Genomic DNA, 13937 nt, shown 5'->3' with positions numbered 1-13937 from the left:
CCCCCCCCCCCTTCAAAAAAAAAAAAAGCAGTCGTCGTTACACGCGCCTAGCGTACGGAGAGCTCCCACGGGGCGCCGACCTTCTCCCTTTTTAGTGAAAGCAGTTGATCTCCGGCGGCACGCGGGAGTCACCCTCCTCGGGACCACACGTACTTCTGAAGAAAAGCGGCCGCCCGGCGACGTTTGACCGGCCAACTTCACCTTCGCCTTAAAAAAAGCCATATATAGACACAGCCTAACAAAAACAACTAAGAGCCGTTCACAGTTCGGACAGTTTTCATACTGCTCGCGAGTGTGAATGAGTGGGTGTTCTGCTCGACACCGGCGCAAATACGCATTGCTTTCACACCATCCGCCTTCCCAATGACGTCCCGGGCATGGCGCCCTCTCTCAAGCACAACGCTCACATCCAGTGGTGGAGAATCGCCCGTGCAGTGACGCGGGAAACACGCTGAGTTTATTTGATACTAGAAGGGGCACAAGTCTCCCAAAATGTTGGGTACAATAAAAAACGGGAAAATCTTACCTTCAACCACGTCGCAGAGGCACAACCGCGTTGTTTTTAACGAGCCACTCTCAGCGATCACTGCGTTTAGGCCTCGCGTCGGCTCGCTGACGTATTCCGTCGGCTCGAAGCTCGGTGACACGGAGGCGACGTTGCTCTGTGTCGCACGTCAGTGCAGGCTGGTTCCACAATCTTCGCAACGTGCTTCGATTGTCGGGAAGCACTTCAGATCCATTCGTGCGGCCTCCAGTTCACATCGACAATAAATTTTCGGGGACGCTGGAGCTCACACGACACACGACACCAATGGCATCCATTTTGTAAGGAGGCGTAGAGGAGGAAGGGGTTAATGAGGAGTACTCCCATTAGGACAAACGCAGTATTCACAACTAGATACTGCGTTTTGTGAAGACGTCCAATCGTGGTAAACGCGCCTATTTACGACGGCTTGTAGCCCCCGGTGTAAACTGGCAGTTTTTCCACCATCACACTACCACACGTGGGAGCAGGCCGCCTGCCGTGAGGAGTTTAAAAGACGTATGCCAGCCAAAAAACTCCCATTCAGGCTAACTTGTGTTTTGTGTGTAAAGGCCAGTCGCTAACGTCACCCGTTGAAGGCAAGCCCAACTGCTCTCTGTAAACGGTCTATAAAACATCACAACGTGATTACATCCAACGTGGGACCGCGGTGCGGTATTCCAAGGCTTGCGTGACGTTCGGGCGTACCCTTCGATAATGAAACTCATCCAAATAAAAGCGTCGAACTACAAAGTAACCGAGAAGCACTCTAGCGAGGCTCCAGAGGAAATATAGCAAGCAGAGCCAAACAGAGTCGGGCGCCCCTGCGGAAGTCCTCGTTTGGCGCATTCCCGGCCAGTTTCGGTCCGCACTTTTGACCTTCTCAGTCACCTGCGCCCCGTGGGGAGGCGAACATCAGGAAACCTTGTTTCCGTATGCTGTCGCTTCTGTTAAAAGCCCCGCGAAAATATTTTGCTTACAGGAACTAATCAATATGTATTTGCCGCCTTCAGCGTCTGTTTTATTTCGAAAACCTCTACGCTTTTTTTTAAACAAAGCTGGCCCCACTTGTCCTTTGACATACGTAGGACTGACTGAATTTAGGCACAGAACATTCAACGATACCTAAGCACTGCATGTGCGTAGTAAAAGCGAATGCATTATTGGGCAATACAAAGCCGCCGAATGCTCACTCGGGTTTCGCGCTCCCAGTGATTTTTTCGAACTTTGCCATTAAATTGGTGCGGACTCTCGTTTTTTTTAGAATTTCCCACGGTAATAAGGCGGCACATGCCGCTGCCCGCGCGCATATACATCGGGCCATTACCGAAGAGGGAACAACTTCGCTTTTTGCCCCCAAAATGGACCCGCTCACGAATTACGCCGATATTTTAGCCCGCTACCGTCTCGACCGAAGAAAATACCCGGAACCACCCCCGAGACTATCCAGAGATGAAGCCACCACCCTGAGAAGACTTCAGACAAATACATATCCCCACCGCACCCTTCTTCACGCCATTTACCCAACTCAATACCCCGCCACCTGTAATTTCTGTCCTTCTCCTGGCACCCTATATCATCAGGTATGGGAGTGTCAAAGAACCCCGGACCTCCCTCCCAACCCCACCCCATCATATGAGCAGTGGATGGCTTGCCTGACTAGCCCGGACCTCAGGATCCAGCAAGACCTGGTGACAAGGGCCCGGAAAGCCAGGCACAGCCAGGGTATCCTGGACTAAGGATGCCCTCCACCAGGCGGGCGCCCTAACATCTGCGCCTCAGGCTCGCAAATAAAGATTTATCAATCAATCAATCAATCAATCAATCAATCAATCAATCAATCAATCTCACGGTAGCATGTTGTCCGTAGACGACAAGTCATTTTGACTATATTGCTGAGAATCGTACAGCATTGCTCGGTGGCCTGGCTGCCTTATCCCTGCTGCCCCGCTGAGTATAGGCCCAGCGTTACGTGTGCTTCATCACGTGACGCTGACACCAGACGATCAATAGCAGCCGCCGTCAGCCGGTACTCCCCTGTTCCACGTGACTCTGCGCTTGCCAAGGTGTTGCCTGGCAGTGTGGTCTTTTCCTTGCGTTTTATGAATGCGAATCACGAGCGGTGGAACGCTTTGCAGTGAAAGAGGTTAGGGAATGGTTTCGCTTTCCAGGCGTCACCGACGCCCCCTTTATAACAGTGATGCTGTGTAAGCTGGTGGTTGAACCGGCGAACGTGTGCAGGAGGAAAACCTCGCCGAGCGGTGCCGTCACCGCACCCGCCGTCACCGCTGCCTTACCGTCATGGAGGAAAGAATGCTTACCGTAGAATTGCCTCGCCGCGCTCGGGCGGTACTCGTGTCGCCACCTGTCGGAGGCGCGATACGCGTCGCGGGTAGGCTCGCTATATCGCTTGTCGCGACCTCGCGACGAGTGGGGCATTTTTCACTGTGGAAAGACCAGAACTAAGCCCAAAATGAAACAAGCCAAAATGCCAAAAAGCGATAACGGTAAACAATTAACTTTTTGATTAGCTCCCCACACGCCAGACCACACCAGCCGAACGCTGGCCACCAGTGGCGTAGCCGGGGCGGGGGGGGGGGGGGGGGAGAGGGGGGGCTGAACAAGCTTCAGCCCCCCCCCCCCCCCCAAATTTTTCCGTCCGGCGCCGTGCAGCCTGTTATGCCTGGTACGTCACCTGTGAACAAAGATGCACATTCTTCGAAAGTGCCGCTATAAGAAACATTCACGGCTCATTGTCTGACCTACGTATAGGTGCTTACACAAAGTCACGGCCGGACCCGTCTCTTTTTCCGCGCTGCAAAAAGGTAGTCGAGTCCGGCCGTGACAAATTGAAGCGCCTGAGGGGTGCGAACAGCTGAGAACTAATTGCGGAGGAGTCCAGGCGCAAAAGCGATGGCGCCTTCGGATAATCTCAGCGCATGGGACGCCAAAGGCGTCCGTTGTGTCCCTTTGTGTGTGACATGTAGCCACACGGAGAATAATTGGCTGGCTGAGTCACTCTCAGCAGAGGAGATTGATTCGTCGCGGCATGGACGGGGAAGCAAGGAGTGGAAAAAAAGAGGGACCGCCGGCCATTGATGGGTGAATACTGTACGATGCAGGTCCGAAAGGGAACAGACGATCTTTGTATGTTAAGCAGAACAACGTGCAAGCGGCGGTGGCTGACCACGGCCGCTACATCTCCTAAAAAGGGGGAGATCAAGCAGCCGTGGGCACACATTCAAGACTCCTGCAAGGTAACTGAAGAATGCGATGGGGCTACGTAACGGGTGCAACGTGCAGTTTAGCTGGGTGAATGTCGTGCGTGGGCGGAGGGCGTTTGTGAGTGAGGCGCACAGCAAAGTATGGCCCTCTTCCTCACGTCACCTCTTCATTCTTCCTTTTTCACGTTTCTGTTCAGCCCGAGAGGGTTTTGTTGGAGTGGGATATTGCATGGGCTCAGATTGCGCGCACTGAGTGTCCCCTTCCGAAGGCGATGTTGCGACAGTCCTTTTCACCCCTGCAATTAGGCAGATTTGTTCGGCAGTATTTTCCCCTAATCTAGGAAACTCGAGAACAGCGAGTTGACAGAAAAGGCGCGATGCGGCTCGCCGAGCCCGTCCAAGACTGTATCCTAAATGTGAAGGCGCCACGGTCACCAGCCCTGCTACACGCAGATGGCGTCGCGACAGAAACAAAGACCCTTTGGCCATAATCGCCTTCGATCGCAACTACAGCCCCTCCATTGCGTCCACGGCCGCTTTTTCCCTGGAAGGCGGCTGCCCAGAGCAGTGTATATTCAGGGGCTTGAAACACAACAGCAGCAATTGATATGCCGCAAGGATGGAAGCGCCCCTGGCTTTGAGAAGCTCATGTTCCACCTGGCAACACCCAAAGAGGCCTCAAATTGTAAGCCATTTTCTTCCACTTATTAATCCTTGCATGATCACTGACGTCTTTTGATGATGGAGGTTGCATGCGTAAAGTTCTGCGGTGTAGATCAATTATGAAGTCTGATATTTAAATAATCACTTCCTAATATTTACACGATGTCACAGTACCTTGTGTCTGCGTGGTAAAAATTTGTATCTCGTTTTATATTTCCAATGCAGTATTTGCGTTTTAATTCGTCAAAAGCGCCCACGGTGGAGCGGATAGGTCACTTTTACTGAGGGAAAACGTAAATTCAACTCGCGTAAACGCCTAAATATTTTATTATGCACGAAGTTGGAGAGGGTTAGTCAGAGTGTATCGGGACAGCGTTATTATCAATACATGAAGAGTGAAAAATGTATTTGTTCTGGCTGCAGTTTTAATAGTTTGCTTTTACTGGGACGCAACTCCACGTGAGGTAGCCGCTGTCGCATTGTGTGCGCGTTATCGGCACTTTTGTTACCGCGTTTCATATCTACGCGTTCATCCATGGACTGGTACACCCAATTTTTATTCCATAGCAGCGTGCACAGCGCAAGTGAAGGACCTTTGTGCTGGTGGCGAAGAAACGAACGTGCCTTTCTGGTAGAATTTTTAACTTTTCCTGGCTTTGTTTGAAGTTCTGTGGGCGCAAGAGTATCGTTCTTTCAAGGCTTAATCGGTCGTGCATGACAAGAGTATTTCCTAATTGATTAAGCCCTCTAAACAGGCCTTCTAAAGAGCACCAGTACACCTTCGCCCTCCCTTTCCTGCCCCCCCCCCCCCTACGGGTGCGCGCTGATGTGATTCATTCTGCCTGGGCACACAACTGCTACGTAACATGAGACATCCTAAAATGTCGCATGAAGGACATTTTGAGCAATTGTCGGCATTTCTTAAGTAACCGAAATGACAGAGGAATTATCACCGTAAACAACTTAGCAATTTTTAGCCAATCTATCATGTCTTACCCTGAAACCATGCTTCAGTTTGAACATCACGGTCGCTGTCAACCAAGGGAATACTTTAACTGTGTCATCTCTGTCCGCTTCATGCTGAAGCATGGTAGTCTATGGCCTTTATGTATACGGGGCCATGCCAATACGCGTGTTTCCTTGGTGCACTCCGGGAAACAAAATGCTGACTGGTTTCGAGCATCGCACCACGCCCCCATGCTGGCTTTGTACAACTGCCAAATCCTCCGTTTTTTGGTGGACCAAGGAGATTCAAACATAATTTCCATTTCCCGCGTCTCTAACGAAAACTGCAAAACTCATTTGCGCCCTCACATTCCAGAGCCGCCCATGGTCATGAACTGCAAATACTTTTTTATCGTTTAGCTTTAAAACCGGCAGTGTGTACTCGGCTGAAAAATGGCAGCGCACGCGTCAGCTAAAAAAGTATGTCCTTTTATTAAAGTCTGAAACCAAAATGGCAAGACCTCATTATAACTCCTTCCTCTGATCTCACGAAAAAATTTCAAAACGCAGCAATATTTTGCTCAACTTGCACAGAACATGCCTAACCGCCAGAGTATGGTCAGACATCACCGTATTTGCGTTATTATTTTTTCTTGCTAAATTTAAAGTTCGATACAGCATTGAATGGTGAACTTTGCAGTGACTTGCTCTACCTCATCTGGGAGTGGTAAGAAACGTTTCTGGATAACACACGCCTCCAAGAAGACTATAGGGCATTTATGGCCGAAGCATTGAAATCTTGACAGAGAATAATGCAACTATTTGAGAACACCAAGGAGGAGCTCATTACAGCAGACTCGACGTTTGGACTGTGCCGAAAGGTCAACCAGATTCACGAAAGCACAAGCTTCTCCTGTCTGCCCGAGTCCTTATAGAAGCTATGAGATGGACTGAGTTGATACTCAAAACAGAAGCGCGAATTTAAGCTCGCATGACTTAACAAATACCGATGGATAAATTATTCCGCTTTGCGTGTGGGCTAATCCTGCCATGTTCGCGTAATTTTCGCCGTTAACAGCGCTGCTCTAGCGCGTGATTTCTGTGTGTTTAGGTTTCATATTTGTTGAAATTATTGCTAGTGAGATAATGCTTCTTGTATGCATAATTCATAACCTCTCGTTTTTTTTAAGATAAGACCTGCGCCTCACATAACGCAAGTGCATAGATTCGAGGTATACTGCACAGAATGAACTTCATTGGCCTTACACTGGCGGCTACTGTACGGGCGTTGAATGCTTATATGCAAAGCATCTTCTTTTGCATTTTGAACGAAAACAACTAAATAAAAATCATAATTATTACGGCCTAGGTCATTTTATTGCGGATGTCACACTCATCATACTCAACACGTTGAAATAAAGCAAGTAATCACGTGAAACTATGGCCGTTTAACGCAATGCCTGCACAAGGTTCCCTTGCGTGCAATCTACGTCCTGTATCACGGGCATAGATTTGCACAACGCGGTCTGCGGATTTTCGCCCAGTTTACAACTTCACCTGGCACAAATACCACCATAATCAACACCAATATCATGAGAGAACTTTAAAGGGGTCATATGAAGACAAAATACAACCTTGTTCAAACTGATAGGACTAGCCTTTGGTAACTCACACAGCTCCATTCCAATCACAGACGTTTCTTTAAACCGAAGCAATCCAACAAATGTTAAAACTTTTCAACCTTAGCACTGCAGTGACGTAATATCCACAGAAGTGATATATATATAAATATATATATATATATATATATTGTGGGCATGGGGGGTGTACTGTTGTGATATTGATGCGTGGAAGCGAAATGACCATTGTTATATCCAGTGTGGAACACGGCGGGTCAATCCCTCTGTTCCTTCTACCCATCCAAACCCATCGCCACTGTCATCTGTGTATAACCATCATCATCCCCAGACAGTTCCGTCTTTCGGTGGCCTGTGCTCGGGAGCCTAATTAAAAGTGGTCCTTCAGCATCTCGGAGCTCTGTCTCTCAAGTGGTCGAGGGTGCGCTCGATTCCTTCGTTTACCTCCCTCGGTTGCACCGCTGGAGCTTCGATCAGGTCGGCGACTGCCGGAAGCGGACATCCCCATGCAGCAGGAAAGCAGCCGTGGTGCTTCCGACGCAGCAGCTCCTGCTCAGCCTGCCTTCACTATCACCACTCCCCAGCGTGATCCTCCGGACTTCGCTGGCCTACGGGGCGATGATGTGGAAGAATGGCTCGACCACTTCAATCGAGTGAGTTCGTACAACCGGTGGGATGACACGTTCAAACTCCGCATAGTTGCTTTTTCCCTAACCGAAGTAGCGAAGACGTGGTTCTTCAACAATCGGGACACCTTGGATGATTGGTCAGGTTTCACCCAAGAGTTACGCAAGGTATTTGGTACATCGTCTGGTCGCTTGGCAGCCAAGAAGAAACTTGACGCTTGGGTGCAGCACGCGGAGGAGACATATGCTTCTTACATTGAGGATGTCCTCGCGCTGTGCCGTCGAGTTGATAAAGATATGCCCGAAACGGACAAGGTGCGGCACATCATTAAAGGGGTCTCCTCTTTTGCTTTCAACGCTATGGCGATTCAAAATCCCGCTACCATTGCCGATGTGCGAAGCATTTGTCAGCGCCTTGACCAACTTCAAGCTATCCGACTCCAACCCGATCCCTGGAGAATCGGCTCTTCGGGGAGTACAGAGCTACGTTCTTTCATTCGGGCCATCATTCACGAAGAGTTACAGCAGCGCGATGCACCCTGTCATCACAGCAATCCGGTCAATGACGTCCACGCACAAGGGCTGCGTGACATAATTAGAGAGGAGCTCGCAGCTGTGAAAACCATTCCGCAGCCCAGCCAGTCTGCTTTACTTCACGTGCCTACATACTCGGAAGCTGCTTCAAGGCAACCTTTGTCCACCGAGCACATTGCACCACCAACTCCTCACGGCCACTTGACCGCCATTTCTACGCCTTCCGCTCCACCGTTTTTTCGTTCAACGTGGCGAGCACCGCGTCCTAAAGATGACCGGCCTGTCTGCTACTACTGCGGCATCCGGGGGCACATTTCTCGATTTTGCCGTCGACGGCAGCAAGACGAGAGGCGCGGCTACGCCCCTTACGAGCGGGACTACAACAGCTACACTCCTCGTCAGCATGCGTATTCATCATCTTCTCGCCGCCGATCACCGCCTCATGACACCAAGGACCTTCCGCGGGAGTCCCGGCCCTCTCGCCGTCGTTCCCCTTCGCCCTTCCAGCGCGCTTTGTCTCCTCTTCGTCCCGTTTCCAATACTTCCAACCAGCACCAGGAAAACTAGATGCTGCAGTTTTTGGAGGTAAAACTGCATCACCTGGAACGTCCACAAGTCCTCCCGAACTTCCGTCTAATATGTTGTCTGTCTTCGTCGAAGGAATTCAAGTGGGAGCGTTAGTTGATACCGGAGAAAGTATTTCTGTAATTCATGCTGATTTGTGTTCACGTCTTCGCAAGGTAATGACTCCGTATACTGGTCATTGCTTACGTGGTGCTAATGGGAATGACATCACACCTTTGGGATGTTGTACCGTGCGTGTTTTAATCGGAGAAGTCCGTCAGTACATTCAGTGTGCTGTTCTGTTTCCCTGTGCCCATGAACTCATCCTTGGTTGGGACTTTCTTCTGCCTCGGCTGTTATCTCCTGCCGTCAACCAACTATCCACATCGCCGACACCCAACAACCAAATTATCAGAACGCACCACGGCAAACACTAAAATTGAATGCTGATCACGTTTTGGCGGCTGGTTGCGAAGAGATTCTGTCGGTCACATCAGACAAAATTGTCGACGGTGACGTGGTTGCAATTCCGTACAGTCGACTTTTGCCGCAAGGCATTGCCATTGCCACCTGCCTTGTTCGATTCGTGTGTGGGTTCGCAGCCTTGGTTGCCCGTAACACCACACATTTAAAAATACTACTGTCACATGGAACTACTATAGCTTCAGTGGCCGACAGCTGCCCTGCAGCAGTCGTTTCCTCTGGCCAGCGTTCTTCAAACAAGCCCGCGTCTGCTTCGCCTGGTGATTTGTCAATTCTCGCGGCCACTCTCAGTCCCGACCTAACGCCAAACCAGACCAAATTATTGCTTGATCTTCTGTCCAAGCACCGGGCTTCGTTTGACGTGCATTCGCCTGGCCTCACACAGACCACTGCCACAGAGCATCGAATTCAAACAGATGGTTCGGCTGTAATCCGTCGCAGACCGTATCGTGTCTCCTTGTCTGAGCGCAAGATAATTGAAGATAATGTGGCCGATATGCTAAAGCGCAAAGTCATTCGCCCATCTACAAGTTCATGGTCATCGCCGGTTGTGCTGGTCGAGAAAAAAGATGGCTCTGTGCGTTTCTGCGTCGATTACCGGGCGCTTAATAAGATTATGCGAAAGGACGTATATCCTATGCCCCGCATAGACGACGCTTTAGACTGGTTACAGGGGGCTGAGTACTTCTCCAGCTTGGATCTTCGATCGGGGTACTGGCAAATCCCGATGCACGAAGCGGACAAAGAAAAGATGGCATTTACTACCCCAGATGGCCTTTATGAATTTAATGTGATGCCCTTCGGCCTTTGTAATGCCCCGGCTACATTCGAATGCATGATGGACACTGTGCTTCGTGGCCTCAAATGGAAAACGTGTCTAGGTTATCTAGACGACGTGGTAATCTTTTCGTCCACATTTTCGCAGCATCTCGAGCGCCTTGATCAGGTGCTAACTTGCCTTTCTAATGCCGGCCTGCAAATGAATACTAAAAAGTGTCATTTCGCTAGTAAGAGCATCAAAGTGCTGGGACATGTGGTTTCCAAGGATGGAATACGCCCGGACCCGGATAAGACTGCTGCCGTTATCGGGTTTCCTCGGCCACTACAACAGAAAGATTTGCGAAGCTTTCTTGGTCTGGCATCATACTTCCGGCGTTTCATTTGCAATTTTGCAACGCTCACTTCCCCTCTGCACAAGCTTTTACGAGCCAACGTGCCCTTCGTCTGGACGAACGAGTGCCAGGAAGCTTTTCAAGCCCTCAAAGACGCCCTTACGTCCGATCCCGTCCTGCGCCATTTTGACGAGACAGCACCCACTTTACTGCACACTGACGCCAGCGGCTGCGGCATTGGTTCTGTTCTCCTGCAGCAAGACGCTCATCATCGTGAAAGGGTGGTCGCGTACGCAGTCGCGCGTTGACACCAGCAGAGCAGAACTACAGTATCACCGAGCAAGAATGTCTCGCAGTTGTTTGGTCAATTCAGAACTTTCGTCCCTACCTATACGGCCGTCATTTTACCATCGTCACAGACCACCATTGGCTATCGACAAAGAAGAATTTGTCTGGGCACCTAGGCCGTTGGGTGCTGCGTCTGCAACAGCACGACTTCACCATCACGTACAAATCCGGCAAAAATCATCTGGATGCCGACGCACTGTCGCGGTGCCCCCTATCTTTCTCGTCGCAGCCGGCCGTGTAGCAAGCCTCCTCCGACTCCAGTCAGCCGTGTTTACCCATGGCCCCCCTCAACCACGCTTCCGTACCCGACTCTACCGAACTGCAAACGCTACAGCGCGCAGACTCTTATTGTCGCATTTTGATCGACCGCCTTGATGGATCCATCCAGCCACTCAATAGCCGCTTGCGACGTAAACTTCATCTATTTCGGATCATTAATGGAGTTCTCTGCCGCGCAAACCACCACCCTGCCGGCTATGAATGGGTTCCTGTTGTTCCCTGTCAACTCCGCCGACGCATACTCGAGGCGCTTCACGATGATGCCACTTCTGGACATCTCGGGTTTCAGAAGACGTATGATCGCGTTCGCAGTCGATTTTTCTGGCCCAGCCTCTCTACCAGTGTCGCACAATACGTGGCCTCTTGTGATTCGTGCCAGCACCGCAAGCGATCGACGTCACCTACTGCCGGTTTGCTTCAACCAGTTCCATGCCCCTACGCTCCGTTTGAAGCCGTAGGCATAGACTTGTACGGGCCCCTACCTCCAACAACTGATGGTTTCCGCTGGATTGTGACGGCTGGATCATTTGACCCGCTACGCTGAGACCGCTCCCCTTAAATGTGGTAGTGCTCAAGAAGTCGCTGACTTTGTAATACGCAGTATCATCTTGCGACATGGCGTACCTCGGGTCCTGCTGAGTGACCGTGGCAAGACATTTCTTTCCCACGTCCTTGCGGAAGTGCTTCGGGCTGACGACACCGTCCATAAAACGACTTCTAGTTACCATCCCCAGACGAACGGGCTCACCGAGCGTTTTCACCGCACTCTGTCCCACATGATCTCGATGTACGTCAGCCCGGACCACCGCAACTGGGACATCATCCTACCTTTCGTGACGTTCGCATATAATTCAGCTGTCCAGCGCACCACCGGTTACTCGCCCTTCTTTCTTGTTTACGGCCGTCCCCCCTCTTTTGCTCTGGACACCGCCTTTTTCTCGGCTTCGATCCCCGCCATTTCGCTTTTCACGATCAGTTCACCCAACGGATCGCTCACTGTCGACGTGTGGCCAGAGACCGCACTGAATCCAGCCAGCAAGAACGGAAAGCCCGGTATGACTCATCACACCGCTCTGTTCAATTGTCCAAAGGAGACGAAGTTCTTTTTTGGACCCATGTTCGTACTCCAGGACTCTGCGAAAAGTTTCTTCACCGCTACCTGGGCCCCTACGCTTTAATCGAGCAGACCTCACCAGTTAATTATCGCGTGTCTCCAGTGGACACTTCACCGGACCGTCGGCGCCGTGGAACTGAAATAGTGCACGTTTCACGGTTAAAACCGTTCACCCGTCGCCAGCTATAACCCCGTACGGCCAGGCGGCCGCCTTCAGCAGCGGGGGGAAATGTGTGGGCATGGGGGGTGTACTATTGTGATATTTATGCGTGGAAGCGAAATGACCATTGTTATATCCAGTGTGGAACACGGCGGGTCAATCCCTCTGTTCCTTCTACCCATCCAAACCCATCGCCACTGTCATCTGTGTATAACCATCATCATCCCCAGACAGTTCCGTCTTTCGGTGGCCTGTGCTCGGGAGCCTAATTAAAAGTGATCCTTCAGCATCTCGGAGCTCTGTCTCTCAATATATATATATATATATATATATATTGTAGCGAAGAACCTCAACATTAGCAGATGGACACTTTTCCAGTGGCTATGTCCTGTCATGTCCTGTTGGTGGACAATCTTCCGATAATGTTATGTGCCATGCAGCGCTTTTGGAAGGAGACGAAGTGTGTCCTCGCACAGTTGGAACCTCAGCCCGGTTTCCTACGTCCGCTCGAACTCTGCCTCACTTGACGACGTGACCGTTCCCAGGTGTCAATAAACGTCACCACATTTTTCGTGGAGGTGGCCGCATCGCGATCTACGCAAGGCCTGACAGCCTGGATATCTATATCCAGGACTATATCATCCAGTTCATCGTTTTGGCCTCCTGTTCGCACGATATCATCCTCGGTTGGGACTTTTTGTCACGACATCACGCGATCATTCGGTGTGCTCGCGCTGAGGTTGAACTTTTCCCGTTTGACGACATAGCTATCCTCGAACGTCCCGCCAAATGGATTGCCGCCGATGATACCGATATTCCTCCCGGCACCTCAGTGCTTGTTTCCGTGTCTTGTGACTGTCTGTCGGACACCACCGTTTTCTTTACGCCGTCGCCACTCTTCAGCACCCGGAAATGTTTGCCGCTACCTTTCGCGGTCCTTGAAATTCGCTCTGGTCTCGGTACAATCTTCGTTTCAAATCCGTCGTCATGCCCCGCCACATTGGTTCGCAGTGAATGTCTTGGCCACGTCGAGCCAGTTGACGATCATCTCATCGTCGACGCATGCGAGAACGCTGCATCACTGCACCTCGCCGCACTTGGGCCTAGGGTGAACTGTGACTCCCATGTCTTTTTACGTTCCCTCGACGACGCTTTAGCTCCTGTGCAACGAGACGAGCTTCTGGCCCTTCTGCATCGTTTCCGAGACTTTTTCGATGCCCAACGCGTCGAATTGGGCCGGGCATCCAGTGTTTCGCACCGTATTGACACCGGTTCCCACGCACCCCTCAGACAGCGGCCATACCGTGTGTCGCCCACTGAGCGCCAAGTCATTGATGAGCACGTCGCGGACATGCTCAAGCGCGACGTTGTACGCCCTTCGACAAGCCCCTGGGCCTCTCCCGTAGTACTGGTGACAAAAAAAAAGATGGCTCAATTCGCTTCTGCGTGGACTACCGGCCCCTAAACAAGATCACGTGGAAATACGTCTATCCGCTTCCTCGCATATATGACGCCCTCGATTGCTTGCAAGGAGCCGAGTTCTTCTCTTCTCTGGATTTACGGTCCGGCTATTGGCGAGTTCCTATGGCAGTAGCGGATCGTCTCAAAACAGCCTTTATCAAACTTGACGGGCTGTACGAATTGAACGTCATGCCCTTCGGGCTTTGCAATGCGCCAGCAACCTTTGAAAGGATGATGGACAACATATTGCGCGGCCTGAAGTGG

This window comes from Haemaphysalis longicornis, unplaced genomic scaffold, assembly GCF_048455015.1.
Source record: "Haemaphysalis longicornis isolate Haplotype H1 unplaced genomic scaffold, Haemaphysalis longicornis Haplotype H1 scaffold_15, whole genome shotgun sequence".
Lineage (NCBI taxonomy): Eukaryota > Metazoa > Arthropoda > Arachnida > Ixodida > Ixodidae > Haemaphysalis > Haemaphysalis longicornis.
Note: the sequence above shows the minus strand (reverse complement) of the source record.